The sequence below is a fragment of the Lepisma saccharinum genome, chromosome 1, assembly GCF_977018435.1.
Source record: "Lepisma saccharinum chromosome 1, izLepSacc3.1, whole genome shotgun sequence".
NCBI lineage: Eukaryota > Metazoa > Arthropoda > Insecta > Zygentoma > Lepismatidae > Lepisma > Lepisma saccharinum.
This window is the reverse complement of record NC_139229.1, coordinates 121,549,076-121,568,835: the sequence shown is the minus strand read 5'-3', so window position 1 is coordinate 121,568,835 and position 19,760 is coordinate 121,549,076. Positions and strand designations below refer to the sequence as shown.

Genomic DNA, 19,760 nt, shown 5'->3' with positions numbered 1-19,760 from the left:
ATATAATCTTAATTTTTCTTTACAATCATTAAAATTTGCATCTGTTAGTTCGAGATAATAATATGAACCAAATTGTTCCTATTGCAAGAGTGTACAGTCAAATCCGAACAAACTTTTAATTTTATTGTTTGGAAGTAATCGTAATAATACTTGATTGCAACGCATGGTATTAATTAATAAGTTAATTGAATCTACCAAAGTACCTTATTGGCAGCGGTGCAGTCGTTGACGTCACTTGAATCCCACCTATGTCTCAGCCCTAGTTCCTTTTTTGTCCTCTGCTACACATGCCAAAGTTAGTCACTATAGAAAAACACTGAAGCATCTCCACCATCGTACCTTATACACAGAATGTTTACGCACGGTTTTCCATCTGTGATGGCCACCGACGGAGCACAAGAAACCCTAACAGGATTGCTCATGTATAAATCAGCCTCGAGTTGTGCAATTTCAAACACATCCCGTGCCTTCAAAGCAGGTTTTTCCCCCTTGCTTCTCCCTCGGGAAGGCAAAGAGTAGTTTGCGCTCAGTGTTTACCTCCTCCCGACATTACATTAGCTTCTTTTTGTGGCCGTTCGTGGAATTTTGCTCTTCGAAATTGACATTGCAATGGCGCTTTTCCTCCAACTTTTCTCTTAGGCAACTCACGCCAAGGTCCCGTTGCTTTCTTGGAAGAAGCGAACTGACCCCACATACTAGCTCCGTCTAGTTCGCTGCACTTTTTGACGCTAGATGTAGTGCAGGTGTAGCCCGGTGTCAGACTAGTGCCAGGAAATGACATTCAACCAAGTAGATGAATAGCGGTGTTCAAGTTCAGAAGATTCAACAAATACCTATCTGCTACTTTAAACGTTCGTTTGAATAGTTAGCACGAACCACGTGACCATAAACAGTGGCGGTGATTAGGGGGGGCGTGGGGGCAGTTGCCCTCACTTTTGCCCCCGCACTATGCTGAACTTGAAAGTAAACTGTCCTTGCCCCCGTCCCCAGTTTTGGAACCCAATCGCCGCCACTGACCATGGACCACACATTACACAGCTCCAGAATGTAGTGCAAACGGTGCAGACACCAAATACACTCCTTGACACCAAATCAACGAAGTAGACGAGTCGGTGTTGCACCGTGTAACCGAGTGCAGAGAGAGTCAAAAGTACATCGAAGTACACGGGGATAGCTTTATTCTTATCGTGCATGGGCCTCCCCGTTGGCGCAGTGATAGCGTCGTCACCTTGTAATCAAGGGGTCTCGGGTTCGATTCCCGGTGGAGACACATAGTGATTCGGATCAAATCAAATCACCAAATCAATCAATCGTATCGTGCATGACCACTGTCTCAATTTGGAAGCAAGATGGGTCCGCGTTTCATGGCCTAACGTGGTGAACTTAATGAAGGGTGAAAGTTCGGCCATCGTGAATCAACGGTACTCATGATTAACAATCATGAGATGGTTCTGTTGGCCAGCACTTGTGTAACGGATAGTTTGATAGTTTCATTTTTGTTACTTAGCGTCGTTTTTGTGCCACTTTTGGCTAATTGCAACGATGAGGATGAGTAATGATATGATGATGAAGGGACACTCACAAAGAACACCAATGCCCAGGCCGGGATTTGAACCCGGGACCCCTGCTGTAACGCGCTGTGGTAACCTGTCCACGACGGAGGTCTGTAATCTGTATCAAATCCATTAATTCTGGTATAGATTGCAATATTTCTCTTCTGTTGTTAGTCCTTGCAACTCATGGCATAAGTTTCTCAATTATAGTTAATTCATTAACCATATTAAGTGTTCTAAAATGTCACTTGTGCACTGCAAGTTGCCATGAAGGCATATGTGGGGGAACTAAGTACCTCCATAAATATTCCATTATGGTGGAGATCGCAAAGATAACAATAGGCAAATAATCCATTGTTATATTTGTTCCTTTTCTGCTCATTCTATGTGCTTGTAGTGAATGGAATTGTTCTTGTGCTAGAACAGAGAATGTCCTGGGCTTATTCTTTCAATTCTTGAACCTTCTGTTTGAAAAGCAAATGATTAAGCATGTACAGGGAGGTTATTTCAGTCGTTCACCGCCATCGTGTCGGCCGGTCGGCGCCGCCTTCATGCAACAGGTCCCGGCAAATTGCGTTAGAGGAAGTCCGTAACAGAAACAGCTTGTTTTGTAATGTTTCCACTTTTCACAATTACAGTTACAATTACAATTGAATAAGTACGTACCTTGTCGCAAGGATGCTGGAAAAGGTGTCCTCCCAAATACAAATATTTCTGGCACCTTATTTCTGACATCTAATCTTAGATTAGACATTGCTACTTTATCGTCAGTTGACAGAAAGGGAAGACAGCATCCCGGCGCATAAAGCGAACCGAAACCGTAAAATGATATTTAAAATTAATAATAGTGATCACTAACCTGGTGTGTTATAAGATATATTGAAAATGACCTCCTTCAACAGCAATACAACACGTTTCTTAGGTTCAAGAGATCCTGTCTCTCGTAATTACCTGACCACTTTTCTGCAAGAGTTCGTTTTCACGTAATTATCGTACATAAAAACTCGATGTTCAAGACTATATTTGTTTAGCGGAATAACTAATGAATGAATAACAATTAACACACAATAAAGCACTAGCACACCAACTCAATAACACAGTATAAAAAAGACGCGTACTGATAAACGCAAACAGAAGTGAGCATGAGGGTACGTTACACTCACGACGTCTGGTAGCCGACAGTGTTGCTAACCATTTTCCGGCAATGTCCCTACAGACATAGTAAAAATCTCCCTACAACTGACCAAATGTCCCTACGCCAAGTAAAGCGTCTAAAAAAACAACACCTCATTAGCATGCAAAACAGAAGAGAAAATATACACATTTACTTACCAAATCTTTCTGCTCGGTGCTCCACAATTAATGGAGGAGCGAATTTACAATACAGGACCCCTCCCCGATTTTTGTAATATTTCGCATACTCACTAATTGAGGCCTCCTAATCACGAATTTGAAGTTAAAATTTGTGGGTCACCTGTAGAAATAGCAAAATAAGTGAATTTGAGTGGTCCGTGATCGGCACGATTGCTCATTACTTACCGGAAGATTTTGTGTTTCCAATACTTAAAAAATGAAATATACATTCCTGATATTGCTACGACCCCAAATTTGAACTATGTTTGCCTATCCTATCCTATCCTAACCTAACCTAATCTTACCGTGAATGGTTCGTGGGGTTATCCGTCAATGGCTTGTGGGGCTACCCGTGCTTGGTTTTTCGACCCCAAATTTTAATTATGTTTGCCTTGCCTAACCTAACTTAACCTAACCTTACCGAGAATGGTCAGTGGGGCTATCCGTGAATGGTTTTGCGCTAATTGTGATTACGAACCGATAAAAAAATCGTATTCATCATCGAAGACACCATTTTCGTATCCTGCAATTTTACGATCGATGCACTGTTGCCAAGCTTACCTGTAATCAAATCAGTCCACATTCCACATGTTCTTCTACATCGTGATTGTCACTGTCACATGTAATCCCCTTCTTTAGGCAATATACCGAAATCCATAAGTTTATTAATTACCCCACGAAATCCTCCTGCACACTCCACCTAAAAATCTGTACAACATTAACAACTTTTTTACTGTTCTCTTCCGCCATTCTTACACGATCCATGCTCTCCAAGTATGAAATCAACAGTGTGGCAACGCTGTAGACAGCGTAACTAATTGCGAACGTCAATTGTTCATATCAACAAATATGGCTACCATACTTGTATACGGAGAATCATTGCGAGAATTGAAATGCTTATTTTACAACTTCTACACGTTAATGAACAATTTTTTCACCTCACCCCAACATGTTAACTTGAGATAAATCATCACGACTAATTATTTCGTGAGTATAAGACGTAGCATAGAAATTACAGAAGGGTCCGGTATTGTAAATTTTTGCCTTAATGAATAATAGGGGTGTGCGGGACAAAATGTTTTGGGTCGGGACGGGAATTTTTTTTAAATCCCGACATTCGCAACGGGAAAAATTTGCAATTTCCCGACCAAGTCGGGAAATTTTCGAAATTTCCCGAAGCTCAGGAAATCTCGAATTCTACACGTCATTTTCACTTTAAGTGATTGTTTTTGCATTTCTAGAATAAAAACTTACAATTTATGATAAGTTCCAGAAACTTACAATGAAGAAAACGTCGAGAATTAACGACTTTTTAAAGTGACCATTCGGTATTTCCCGACTGCTTGGGATCCCGAAAAGTCGGGAAGTCATTTCCCGAAGTCGGGATCGGGAAGGGAATTTTCTTTTCCCGATCCCGGTCCCGACTTTTCGGGATCCCGCACACCCCTATTGAATAACGTTGAGTCATTTACTGTTATTTGAAGTCATACATGCTGCTGCTGTGAAGAGATAGATGTTGGTTGGTGATGCTGTATTTCCTGAAGTCTTTAACAATTCTGGTCCCATTTTATTTCTCTTTTTTGTTTTTGTATCACTTAGGTAACATTGAAAATATTCTTTCAGTTTCCGCGTTAGAATGTGGCAATGTTAGCACTATTTTCGCGAGAGTGGAAATGTTTTCAAAAAATAACTTGCCTTGAAAGTTCTCGGTAACCGATAACATGTTCCAAAATTCTGATGGAGACTTGTTGGTTAGTTGTTTTTTCTCTTCCTCACTAAAGTATCCAGATAAACTAATCCATTCATTCCAAACCGAGCACGAAGAAAGTGCAGCTGACTGGCGAGTAAGCTTTGCACCTTTGCGCAATAAAAAGTTATTTTCCAAGATTGAAAAAAGTCCCTACGTTTTCCTTCATTTGGCAAAATCTACGCGGGCGAAATATAGTGAAAAGTCCCTAAGGTTGGTATCACTGCCGACACTGTCTCATTCGTGCAGTATGAAGCGCCGTCTCGCGGCTGACAACTCCCCCGATAAGCTGCCGGTGCTCTCGCGACAACTGAGGATAAAGTAGCGATGTCTAATCTAAGATTAGATGTCAGAAATAAGGTGCCAGAAATATTTGTATTTGGGAGGACACCTTTTCCAGCATCCTTGCGACAAGGTACGTGCTTATTCAATTGTAATTGTAACTGTAATTGTGAAAAGTGGAAACATTACAAAACAAGCTGTTTCTGTTACGGACTTCCTCTAACGCAATTTGCCGGGACCTGTTGCATGAAGGCGGCGCCGACCGGCCGACATGATGGCGGTGAACGACTGAAATAACCTCCCTGTATATGCTTACTATATTCTACTATATTCGAAGTTTGCTGTACCTGTTGATGAAAAGCAGGACAACCCACAACAAATATTCCCACACGGGATCACCCAGGCCGAAAATGGAACTCTTGTCTCCTTAGCGGCAGACAGATGCCGTAACACCAGTATTTTTTGTCTCGAAAGTCGCGTCGAGTTGAGTGATTGGCTCACCTCGCCACCGAAGGTTCAAGGTTCGAGTCCTGGCCTGGGCGTGAATGTGTATTTGTGAGCGAGACACGTCGTAGCTGTTAGTGCAAGAAATATACAAATGTTGTCCAGAGACTTTTCACACACCAGAGGCAGTTACTATTCTGACTAGTTTTCCGGGTTGTCCATGAAGAACTACAGCTTTTAGTACAGCGTTGGTCAGAAAGATTACATGTCACTGGCAACCGTGAATCTGTGATTGGGGGGGGGGGTGTATACATACAGGGTATGTTGTAGTTTCTATTACCTTAGAACAGAGGTGACCTCTTAACTATAGAAGGTACACATACATAAACAAACACAAATTATACTAGTTATTTTTACACCCCACATCCACAAGAACACCGTGCCTCTCTGATGGCGCAGTGGTAACGTTGTCGCGTTGTAATCAAGGTGTTTCGCGTTCGATACCCGGTGAGGCACGTAGTGGTTAGGATCCCACTTTAAACTTTAGTTCCAGACCCGATTAACTTATCCTTTCATAGAAATTTCAGCGAAAAATCCAGGTTCGACCAGGACACGAACCCGGGTCTCTGGCATACCGTGACATTGCTCTACCACTGGGCTACCGAGCCGGCCTGGCTTCGCTTGATTTTTCTCTGTCGCTGTTTTACCTGCGTGCGATCGTCTCTGCAAGTGCTACTGCAACGGGATCTGTTGCATTTGAAACACTGTAGACGTCGACGTTGCCTAGTTCCTCCCAGCGTATAGATGTTAATTCATGAAGGTTTCTTCGTAGAAATTTCAGCGAAAAAGGTAGGCTCGACCAGGAACTTCATAAACTATCTGCTCATAGTGTGAATTTAAAATAAAACTCCAGAGGCGAGAAAAGTTATTACGTAATATGGCTGAACAGATACCACTTTGAACCGATGCCCATACTCATATCGGTTCCCACTGATAACGATACTTGAAAATCTTAACAATTAAATAATGTTCAAAATATTGATTAACATTCGTCGGTGAGTATTCCATTCCAATTAAGTACTCATTTACAAATTTTTGTTATTAATGTTAAAAAAAATATCAGAATATAAACAATATCTCATACGTAATCGCAAAATATAGTTCTTTTACATAAAATTGGTAAAAAATCACTGGTAATTCGAATTTTGAATACTTTCAGGATAATTAGACTTTGCGCAAGTATCGCGCGGCATTTTTGCGGATATCGAAAACGATCAAAACGCCGAAGGAGTAAGTACCGATGCTCTCCGATACCGATAGCACTGGTATCGGCATCGGTATCGGCTTAGCCCGAGATATTAATACAATTTTCAGATCTTCGTGTCCTCTCTGTGCTATCCACTATGTAAAGGCAAAGTCACATGAGACATCAAGCAGTTAAAATTGTCGTTGTCTAAAGGATTCTGCTTCCTTGGGTACTGAGAAAAGAAAGCGAGTACATGCACTAATATATTATTAGTTTCTGCGCCATTTGCTAATGTTCACACGCCACTGGAACGATTGTCACAGGGCAGACGTTATCAGTAATTATTTTATGAATCATATTATCGACAGAGCAAACATGAACGTACAAATTTGTTATAAGAGTCTTCGTTTTTGAGATAAGACGGCGAAGAGTAAATAATTCCCTTTCACACAGCACGATGTTTGCCAGGAAAGTCAAATATGGGCAGATCCCCACGACACACCATTACTGCTTCTCAGGACTAATTTATAAACTCTGAATGTGAGCCTATCGTAGGTTATGCATGTACTTGCTAGTAACGTTGTTGATTGCCGACATTCAGTATTCACTAACATGCAAACGCTGAAGAAATTAAGGTCCTCTCGAAATCTGGCAATAAGCAATGGTTATCGTGGGTTATATCATCGATCTAGATATGCAAATAAGAGTATAGACTTGATAGCCTCAAAATGACTGGAATATCGTGTGGGAGAGTTGGTGACCTTTGACCTTCCACGACTCAATACACTTCATACTCCACAGCAGCCACTGGTTTTTGCGGTGGAATCGTCGCTCCTTACTGGCTTTATAGAGCCCATCTTTTCTTTTTCAAGTAACTCCCAATTGTCCATATGAATCCGGATCAGCACTGAAAACTTTGGGGCTCACACTTTGGATCGAACCCAGGACCACTTTCACCAAAGGCAAGAACAATAACCCTTCAGCTACCCAGGTATGAACTATAAAGTCTACATAAAATAACCCGATTAAAGGTAAACGGTAATTTCCTTTATAACTCGCGCACCCTAAGTAGCTTGTTTTCCCTTGATAGATAAAGAAAGTTCCGTCTGTTTCAGTGAATTATAGAAGACTTTCTGACGTAAAATTTCTTGGCGGATTTTCTTAAATTGTTTATATCGCAGGAAGAGAAGATGACAGGATGGATGTGGTTTCTATTACAAGCTTGCCCACGCGCTTTTAGTGCCTAGCGAACGAGCAATTAAGTTTTAAGTGGGATTAAGGCCTCGCACATTTCATGACCGTAAGATCCCATCTCTCTTGTCTCAATCGTCCGCTCCAGCCTCCGGAAGGACCATCCAACAGCTGCTCTTAATTACAAAGCACGTTCCTCGGTCTTCTCTTTCACCCACCATTCTTCGTTTCCACCTTTGACCTCTGGAGAAAACATTTGATTTCTTTGTTTCTTGGTCGGATTTCAGTGCAAACGAAGATATCTTGATATCAACCTCTTTTTCCATGATTTTTTTTAAAGGCGCGTGAAATTTTTTACAGGTACTTTACATGTACAGTTAGGCACATTTTTAGATTCTAACAATCCTTTCCAAAGGTCAATGGTGTCATTATAACGGTTACAGAACTTTTCTTGACAGAAATGATCATTTTATGTGAGTAAAGAGAAAAAATCGAAATTTCCAATAAAAATACCTTTAAATTACATTAATTACAACCTCCAAAATTTTTTGGTAAGGATAATTGTATTTTGAGGTGGATTTCTCGACCTTGAGTCAAAAACCCTGATGGAACTGATATGCAACCTATATCCAAACACCATACGTTTGGTGCAGTGAATTTCGGTGAAGTCCGGAGGGCTCATTTAGTCAAATCCACTCTCCTCACCTCCTCGCTGGGGCCCCCTGGGATCTTTCAAGATGCGAAAGAGAGAGTGGTGTGCGGAAAGCAACGGGAAGCTACCGCATATATCTTTTCCCTAGAAAAACTGCAATCATGATGAGTCATTCCAAGGCAAAATATTCCGGACGTAAACTAGCCCCCCATTCGGATGTCCGGGAGGGGGATGTCTGGGAAGGACACGTTATGACAAAGGACACTGATGGGGAAAAGAGAAGCAAACAGAAGGTACGATTAAGGATTGGAACGTGGAATGTCAGAACCCTGTTACAGTCGGGAAAGCTAGAAAACTTAAAGGCAGAAATGAGAAGAAACAAAGTAGATGTTATGGGAATATCAGAAGTGAGGTGGGAACAAAATGGTGAAATAGTGAGTGATGAGTTCAAGATGTTTTATTCTGGAGGTGATCAACAAGGAAACCGTGGTGTGGGAATAGTGCTAGGACCACGTGTGAAACATAAAGTTATAGCAGTGCGTTATGTGGATGACAGGATTATAATGGTGAAACTTCAAGGAAAGAAGAAAGACTTAGTGTTAATTCAAGTGTATATGCCACATAGTGGGTTGTCAGAAGAAGAAGTGGAGGAAAACTATGAGAAGATAGAGGAATTGATGGAAAAAGAGAGAAAGGGTTCGTGCATTATCGTAATGGGTGATTGGAATGCTGTAGTAGGAGAAAGGCAGGATGGAAGTACAGTAGGAAGATATGGATTAGGCGAGAGAAATGAGAGAGGGGAAAGCCTGGTAAATTTCTGTAAAAGAAACTCCCTAATTGTTGGAAACACACTGTTCCAGCAACATAAGAGAAGGAGGTACACCTGGATATGTCCAAGAGATTGTAAAAGATACCAGATAGATTACATACTGGTACAAGAAAGATTTCGAAATTGTTTGAAAAATGCGAAGACATTGCCAGGAGCTGACATTAATTCAGACCACACCTTGCTAATAGGAGAAATCAATCTTACATTGAAGAAGATAACCCAAAACCAGGTGAGCAAGAAACCCCACTTAGAGAAGCTAAGGGAAGAAGACGAAAGACAAAAATTTGCAGAACATTTCCAAGGAAACTATAATAAGTTTAAAGCTAGTTGTAACAATAAGGATGAGATGTGGGATGGAATAAAAAGCTGCTTACAGAAGGCAGTGGATGAAACAATAGGCTACAGGGAAAGGAAAAGTGCAAAGAAACCATGGATTACTGAAAGTATGCTGGAAAAAATGGAGGAACGGAGAAAATGGAAGAATGTAAATACAGAAGAGGGAAGACATAATTACAAGATACTGAATAACCAGCTAAGAAGAGAAACTGACAGGGCAAAAGAACAATGGATGAAACAAAAATGTGAAGAAATTGAAGAACTGGAAAAAAGAGGAAGGTATGACTTGATGTATCGTGAAGTAAACTGCTTGGGCTTCCAAAAGAAGAAATGGAAAACTATGTGGATGATAGAAGACGAGGAAGGATGTGAAATCACAGACAGAAAAGGAATATCGAATGTGTGGGGAAAGTACGTTGAAGAGCTCTACCAGAAAGAGAATCGCCCAGACAGTCTGAATGTAGAAAATGAAGACGACGTGCCTGACGATGAGAAAGGATACTATATCCTGAATGAAGAATTTGAGCAAGCACTCAAAGAAATGAGGAATGGGAAAGCAACGGGCACTGATGAAATTCCTGTTGAACTTATCAAATGCCTGGGAGATGGAAAAAGAGAAATACTGCACTTATGCAATGAAATCTATGAGAAAGGGGATTGGCCACAAGATTTCACGGAGACTGTTTTGGTACCTCTGCAGAAGAGAAGCAATGCCAGAAAATGTTCTGAGTACAGGACAATCAGCTTGATATCTCACTCGGCAAAAATTCTTCTAAGAATTCTGAACAGACGCCTATACTCGAAGGTCAGTGGCGAGTTAGAGGAAGAACAGTTTGGTTTCAGGAAAGGAAGAGGTACAAGGGATGCAATTGGTTTACTGAGGACCATTGGGGAAAGATATTTAGAGAAAGGAAAGGAGGTGTTTGTAGTATTTGTAGACCTGGAGAAAGCCTTTGATAGAGTGAATTGGGTTAAACTTTTAGAAATTCCGAAGAAAATTGGTGTAGATTGGAAAGAGAGAAGACTTCTAAGCAACTTATACATGAATCAACGAGTTAAAGTGAGAACAGGAGACGAAATGACAGAAGGCTGTGAAATTGGAAGAGGAGTACAACAAGGATGCTGCCTATCGCCTACTTTGTTTAATATTTATTTAGAAGATATAGTGAAAGCTTGTTTCCAGGGCACAGGAGGTGTCAAATTAGGAGGAAGAAGAATAAACTGCATAAGATTTGCTGATGACATGGCATTATTCGCTGAGGATGAAATAACCTTAAATAGTATGTTAGAAGAGTTATACAGCAGCTGTGAGCAGTATGGGATGAAGATTAATGTAAAGAAGACAAAGGCAATGGTTATAGGACGGAAACCAAGGAATATTAATGTGAGAGCAAACAGTGAAAGAATCCAGCAAGTGGATAGCTTCAAGTACCTCGGATGCACTATAAGCAGTGACATGAGCTGCAACCAAGAAGTGAAAATGAGAATCGCAATAGCAAAAGAAGCTTTCAATAGAAGAAAAAATGTTTTTGTGGACCCATGGACATAGGTCTAAGGAAGAGATTAGTGAAATGTTTTGTGTGGAGTGTAGCACTATATGGTGCAGAAACCTGGACGTTGAGAAGAAATGAAGAGAAACGACTCGAAGCTTTTGAAATGTGGACATGGCGATAAATGGAGCGTGTAAAATGGACGGACAAGGTAAGAAACGAAGCCGTACTGAAAAGAGTTGGTGAAAAAAGATCTATACTGGAGACCATCAAGAAGAGGAAAAGAAACTGGTTAGGACACTGTCTAAGAAGAAACTGCCTGCTAAGAGATGCCTTGGAGGGAATGGTTGAAGGAAGAAAAGTCCGTGGAAGAAAGAGATATCAGCTTATGGATGATATTAAATTAACTGGGTCGTATGCTATTACGAAGCGTAAGGCAGAGAACAGGGAAAGCTGGAGATTGCAGTGAAAAACCTGCCAATTAGGCAGAAAACAATGAATGAATGCCTAATGCCATAGTCAGGTTTCTAGAAGAGAATGGATGGCTATTTTTTTGGGGGAGGGGCAATTATGTTGGAAATATGTACTGGTGTTATCAGTTTGTAAACCAGGGTGAGCAATGTCCATCCTGAACGCCTGTAGCTACGGACCTTGGGACAGGGCCGGATTAAGACTAAATTGGGCCTGATGCTTGAAATCTTCGGTGAACAATGACGTTATAGTTACATCACAGCGTAAAGAATAATAGTAACTGTATAATAAGTAACGCTGTGTCTAGGCGTCCGAAATTGTGGCTCCAAATTTCATTCTAAGATTTATTTTCAGGTTAATATAGCAAAGAAAACTTTTCAGCTTTCGAAAAATTCTCGTCTGTTTTCATCTGGGCCTAATTCTGCGGCATCAATAGCACCCACCTTAATCCGGCCCTGCTTGGGAACAATCTATTTGAGGGCGTAGTACATTTCAAGCTGATCTCGGAACGAAAGTAGAGCGATAGGAATGTGAGAAAATTGAGAAATAAATTATGCAACCACGAAATATATATTGAAGTTATATGAAAAGTTTTTGATTTGGTTTATTTTACTTCACATTTCTGCACTTTTGGCTAATCTCGAATATGCGCATGAGTGATGATACGATGAAAATGAGAAATTGATGAACGGACACTCTCAGACATCCATGCCAAGGCCGATTCGAACCCGGGATCCCTGGCTTCAAGAGCACTGTGCTAACCACTCCGCCACGGAGGCCGGCATATGGAAGGTGAGACAATACAGAAATATGACGTTATGGAGCTTATAGCTGCTGTTATGGTTTAGTATCTTTACTATCATGTATAATCACGATATAATCATAATGAGAAGAACAAATATGTCGAGCAGTCTGTTGTTTATATTTACTAATGTGTCGTTAAACCAAGGTTTGTGTTTTATGTTGAGTGTGAATACTTTTTCGTCTATCCATGTTTTCACTTCTACTTCGACGTTCATAAGTCGGACATTTCGATAGCATACAAAATAATGAATGCTAAAAGAAATTGATGGAGAATAAAACATCGTGAAGTAAAACAAACATTCAATTGAAGGTAAAACTTGTCTTAGAAGTAGTGGATTGCTTGCCGCCACTGCTACAAAGTAATGAAGTTTAAACATGAAAATGTGTCGTTAAGAAGGCTGATTAACAAACACTGCTTAACCGACAGGAATCACAAGGAGACTTCAATTTACCTTGCACAATTTCCATGTCTTTTAAAGTTTTGGCTTTCAGTTTCTTAAGTCAAATCTGCAATGTTTGACGTAGGATCAGAAACTTTTGTACTCCTGGACAACGGAGCTGGATATGATCCAATTAGATCTAAGTCCTTGCTTAAAAGCATATCCTAATTGTCTACTCCCTTCCCCAGATAAGAATCCTGTAAGAGCTGAGGCATTCCATGGCAAAGTGCCACTAAATTTCTACTATGTTAAAACATAAATGCAATGCTGTAATTTTGTTCTATCGTTTGAGTCAACAATCTAAAATTTGTCATTTGGATTGAAATTCAATTATTATACATATTTTACTTGATAGTAGAAGGTACTTTACAAATTGTTTGTTTATTATAACTTTTTGATTTACTTTTGTTTTGTATTTTTTATTGTGTCCGACCCGTGACAACAACTAATTTCTCCTTTAACTGTTATGTTCCCCTTCAACTTCACCAGAATATTCAAAGGTCAATTACTTTCTCTTTGTCTTAAATAATTTATTTTTCAACACTTGAAAATTCACAGAAGCTAAAATAAAGTTCTTATTAACTAAATAGAAAGTGTTCTACTAGCGACAACAAAATTGTTCACCTCTAGCTATAAATCTGGGAAAGTATTCTAATGGTAGTTATGTTTAATCAATAGTGCTTAGTTTCATAATTTATTGCACAGAAACTGTAAGAAAAATCTTGCTTAACTATTGCTTTAATGTCAAGAATGTAGTATGTGCATGAAATAGTCCAGTTCTATTTTTAAAAGTTGAATATATGAAGTTTTTTGCGCTATTTTTCGTAAATTTATAGCTCATAATTTGACAAGGCGATGAAAATATCCTGTATTGTATATTGCATTTCTAAAGCACGATATTGCCTTGAAGATTGCATTTTTTATTTTTATCTCGCTAGGCGCCTGTCCATGTGACTCCGTCCAGTCTGAAGTAATTATATCTTGATAGATGCCTTGATGATGATGATTAAGAATTGCTAAGTGACAGCAATGAGGTGTGTAATTAAGTTTGTGGTGTGTAATTCAGCACATAGATAATTCTATGCATGCATATTTTCTGCGGCATTCCATCTTCATTTTGGGTCACAGTTAAGGCTGTGACTCCGTGGACGATACTTCAAATCTCAACCGCGAGATGGAGTTGGATACGCCAGCTGTACTTCGCCCTCTTTTCATGAGCTCTTCAGCACCTCTTTGGTTTCCCAAGCTCTGCGTCATAGATGTACGAGTATATACGTATATCGTATATGTTCCATTAGTTACGAATGGTCTTTCGTAGAGTTTCATGTTCCCCTAAAGCAACATTTGAAAGGTTTATAGATGCTTTTTTGTCTTATTCCCGCCTAAAAACTTTGAAAGGTACTTGGATTCGTTCATTGCTGATGCTTTCCTGGAAAAGGTGTCCTTCTCGGAAAGGTACGTAGAATTCCTGGCATTTTTTCCCAATTACCCAAATTGACAAGAAAGTCAATTTTTTTGGGAACATAGTAAACTCGTGTCTTAATTTAGGTGAAGTTCGTGCACCAAAAAGTTATATACTTATCTTCCACTAGCCGGCTTGGTGGCAGAGCACGTTAAGCGGTCCGCTTTCGATTTCGCCACCGAATTTCCCGGGTTCGAATCCAGACGTGAGGAAGGGTGTTCTTCATGTCCCTTCATAATTTTCATCTAATCATCCTCGTCATCGCGATTAGCCAAAAGTGGCAGAAAACCGACGCTGAAAAACAAAAAAAACTCTTTCACTATACTGATGATCTTTTACGCTACAACAACTTGAATGTGGGCATTCCCGTTGGTGTTGCGTTAACGCTGCCGCCTAGTAATCAAGGGGTCCAGGGTTCGAACTCTGGAGAAGGCATAGCTTACAGCAGTTCGGATCCCACTTTAAAATATAGATCCAGTCCCGGTTAGCTTATCTCAGCATGAATTGAACTTTGAACAAACTTTGACAAAACTTTCTGTTTAAATGCCTTTGATAAGCTTAAAATGTATTCTCCATCCAAATTTTTTTATTGCAGATCGAACAATTTTAGCGAGCGGTTATGGCGACGGATTGACATTCATGAGGTCGTGGGTTCATATCCTGCAGTCGTTCATCCTAATTGAGGTTTTTCTTTGGTGGATCCTGGGATTGTATCTTTAAAAATACCATTTCTGCTTTCTTCCATCACTATCATATTTCCTGTAGTTGTAAGCCTGACGGTCCAAAAAGTAACGTTAAATAAGTCAAGATCAATAAGTTCTGAAATTCGTTCGGTCTTTTATTGTTCACCTAATAGAGGGTATTATTTCGATAATACAGTTCATAAAATAGTTAAGTTCTAAGCTTTAAGATGTTTCCAATAGACTGTGAACGTTACAAAATACTACAGAAACCTATAATAAATTCACCTGCACTAAATGTCCTAGAAGAGATAATAATATTCTTTGAACTGCTGTTGCATAAATGTTCCCACTTATTCTGGATCACTTTTAGAGCTAGTTGGTTCATTTTTCACTCATTGTATACCAAATTAACAACAAACATTGGGTAAATTTGCAATGCTTTCTTCTCAGTATTGAAGTAATTTGCTCACAACTAATGTACCGTACTTTGACACATGCCTGTGAAGCACTATTCGTCTTAATTATCTGACGATCTCATTACTGGACCAGCATTTCAACTACATTGCGGATGTCATCTGGGGGCTCAGTTCGTGTTTACTACAGGTTAGTTTTAGCCTGGAAGCTGTTTTGGCATTAGCCAAACACTAAACGCCATCAACGAGTCACTTTCCTGCTGTGACCACATCTAGTTCTGTTCCCTTCGAGGCCTGATGTGTTGAAATCACACCAGATCCTCGTTGAAATCTGTTTATCCATCCATGTTAGTTAGAAACTTGCAATTCATTACAAATGCATGAAATTGAACAAGAAGAGAAATGTTTACTCCAAAAACAGACACCGATCACCAAAAACGTTTGTAATTAAGTGACAAGGAAATGGTTGTTAACCAAATTTCTTTCTCTAAATTCTGACCATATTTGCTTAAGATTTGCCAAATAATTTGATCAAAATCATCAATATTTACCAAGAAATTCAGCTTAACATTTTTATTTTGTTGTTAATCTAACCAAATAATTTTTCACTAACTGGCGAGGATTTAAAAAGTACCCGTATGCGATGGCTATGCCCGTCGATCTATGTCTACTACCAGTATAGTATCAGAAAATACCAGAGCTATAAAGGCAATTTTATAGATGGGCTCTACGAAACATAATTAACTCCACCTGCCAGTGAGATACAACTGACCCAAAGTGACCTGTCTATATCAAGCATCTACAATTTTCTACAATTGAAGATGTAAAAATGTTAACGTAAAGCAATATAATAGAGTGTTTCGATTAGTGTGGTCGTAACAAAATCGAACATCAACGAACGGTTACTTTTTAAAGTTGCAATTGCTTTGAAACTATGCGAGTTACCAACGTGATTGGATATTCACCTCCTCGATCGATCCGTCCATTTATTTTTCCTAATCGACAATCGAACTCAATCGATAGCTATCGATTAATCAGAAACTACTCGAAATACCAAGATATAATTTAGTATTAAATAAAATTCTGCGCCATAAATAATCTCATTGCTACGTCCGTCTCGCTATGGGAGGAAACGATCGATATATTTCGAACTTTGGATAGATCAGAATCAACTGAAGATACACATTTGTACATTGGCACGCCTATTGGACAGTCTATTGGCTGTTTGCGTCCACAGTCGAACCATTCGATACCTCGTTATTTCTCAGAAAATGCAACAAATGCAGAGATGAAAGTCCGTAGACAGATGTAAATACCAAATATCTGAATGATCTTGAATATCTCGAACCATCTGTCGGTGTGTGTGTGCCAATGAAAATCAAACAATGTTGGATGATATAAACAGGATGTAGGTCAGATAATAGAGTCCATAACAACACTCCAGTATTTTTTTCATCGAGGCATCCTAGGTACCAACTTAAGTTACTGTTAATTTCATAAGGATATACAACATTTTTCATTTCCCGCATTTTCAAAATTGATTTTCTTTTCCGTTTAATATTTTTTTTAAATTTAATATCATTATTTCCGTCTATGTTCAATTCCCCATAGATATAAACTCTTTTTTTTTCGAAACAATGTGTACATTACAAATCAAACAAATCACACATGGTATTTTACGCGATATCAGTGCAATTTACATGTCACATTTCAATGTGTAAATAAATTGGAAAGAAAAAATTCGATTTCATTGAACTGCTTGCATGGATAATAATAGCAAACAAACATGTCGAATATAGTTTGGGTAAAATATAGATGACATATTGTTAGATTTGCATATGTCTACAAAACCAGATGTCACTCTTTAGATTAATTTGTCGTCATTATCAGATACTCCCTATGTGTAAGGTTATACCAAAGCATGATTTATTGCACACTTTAGCTAATTGTTTCGTCATTACGAAATAATAACCACTTCTGCTAGAAATATGCCACCAGCACAAAGACTAATAGGTAAATACCGTGTCAATCTAGTTCTATTACAGCTAATTTACCCGCATGAGATATAGGAATCAAGTAAAAATAAAGCTCTAGTTATTGGTTTCTCCACAAGATGGATTATTCCACCTGGATATTCAACGTTAAGATTGTATCGCATGCGGGCACTTGATCTTCTGAAGAATAATGTGACTATTAATATTATTAATATTTTTGTGCAATCCATTATTTCGTGAAGTAACTAACCTACATCTAGATTACAAAAACTGTTCTATAGACCTGAATGTACTACATCTCGTTTTATCCGTTCGAACATGCTAGCACAGAATTGTTATACTAGAGAGGAAAAGGTTAATGTATAAACCATGGTGAAACAAGTGGAACTTCAGAACATTCGAGCGGTTCTATCTTTTCACTCGCCATAAGCATCGTTACCCTTTTATAGGGGCTGGGGAGAGGAGCATGCCAGTATAATACACCAATACGTTACAATATCTACTAAGAATTGTCAGGACACTAGGGTAAGAAACTTTCAATACGGTTGTACGCACCCTAATATCTGATATGCCCGCCTTTAACCTACATCACGGCTCGTTCACTTTGCACAAGGCTCTTCATCAATTTTCAGTCAGTCCTCAATCCACAATCCTCAATCAAGAGGAATGTATCTCCATTTCTGTAGTAGAGTCGTAATCAGTCCGTCACAGATTTTTGACGCATTTGACTTAACCTCGACCGGTGTTCGGTGGGGTTGAAGTCGAGACTGCTGGGACCAGGACAGATGTTGTACACCCATCTTTTCGTAGCGTTGCATAACGTCTGCATCAACGTGCGCCCATAGAGCTGCCACAGTGTGAGCAGTACCTGATTGTCCTTAAGGTACTGAGCAAAATATATGATACCATGGACAACGGCCTGAGGTCCAAGTTCATACAAGTTGAATGCACCCCACACCAAACTTCACTGTGGGTACAAGACACGCTGTGATAGGCGGTATCCGCACCCATATCCTAGTATGGGACTGGAAACATGTAAATCTGGATTCATGGACCCCATAGAAATGTCTTCTACTATCTAATTAAGTTCAGGCGCTCTTTTGCATCATGCCACCTGTTTTGTTGCAGTTTTGGTCGACTTGTGTGCCTTCGATCTTCCACGACAGCCCAGTAAATTATGTTCTTTGGACGGTATTCATGCTCGTATTGGTGTTACTGGTGTGTTCTGGAAATTTTCAATGATAGTCTACACCGACTAGTGCCTGTGTTTCTGTGCTACCCACTTCAACACCCTCCCGTACGTATTCGTCATTTTCGAAGGCCGACCTGGCAGTTTTATTGCACTGGTAATACCACATCGTGTCCAACCAATAGTGGCAATAGCAAATAAGAACATACCACCAATAATGATGTGTTTCTCAAATCCATTCAGTTCACTTCGTATTTACCTGTTGCCTCTGTTCAACTACTAGGATGTGATGAGATTTGTTGAACTGAACGTATTTTTGTCGTCTGTCACACCCAGTGGCGGCGATTGGCGGCTGGCAGTTCCCCCCCACACTTTTCGCCACTTTTGCCCCCGTACTATGCTAAAACTTATCTACAAAGGGAAATAAACTGTCTTTGACCCCAGTTTTGGCACCTTGGCCCCCGGTTTTGGAACCCAGTCACCGCCACTGGGTGTGACTCACACCTGTATCATTGACCGTGACAATGGTGTCTGGACAGTTCTTGTTAGATGGTATGAACTAATATACTTACAGCATTTTTGTGGATGATTGACCGGCCACGTACCAATTTCAACTTGAACCTCTTTATCATATTACACCAAACATACGGAATCACGACCTAAATTTATGGCGAAGGCTGAACTTTGATCCCGAAAAAGATATCATTCGACTATAAAAACAAGCTTTTGCAACTAATATTACAAAAGATCACATAATGCTGTACTACAGAACACATCGCACAATAGTAAACCATACAAAATCATAAAATTGCACAAATAAATTGTAACAGAAAGCCAAAACATTCCAAACAACCATCCAATATTCTTCAAAATTGTGGGCTCAGCCTTCAACAATAAAAAATGTGAAATACAAACTTACAATACCTTCCACGTAAGTGACCAGTTCTACCAGGATCTTCAATAACACTCAACACAACAGGGTGGTTCACATTCGCAATATTGACTTCCAGAAATTTAATCGAACCATAATTCACAACATTAGAAGCAAATCCCAAAGCAAGATGTCTTCACATACAGAACATCCCAGTGCAAGCCAACCTCATCTATATAACAACATAGACCTACATACCAAATGAGTCCCCAAACTGTACAGAGCGATGAACTATGCGTTTTTCAAACAT

The 19,760-nt window shown here is 39.6% G+C and overlaps 1 protein-coding gene across 2 annotated transcripts in view; it reads left to right on the top strand.

The window, feature by feature from the left end:
- Nucleotides 1-19,760, top strand: part of Tk (Tachykinin) — a 224,209-nt gene that overhangs the window by 185,371 nt on the left and 19,078 nt on the right. The gene's annotated exons all lie outside the window — the stretch shown is intronic.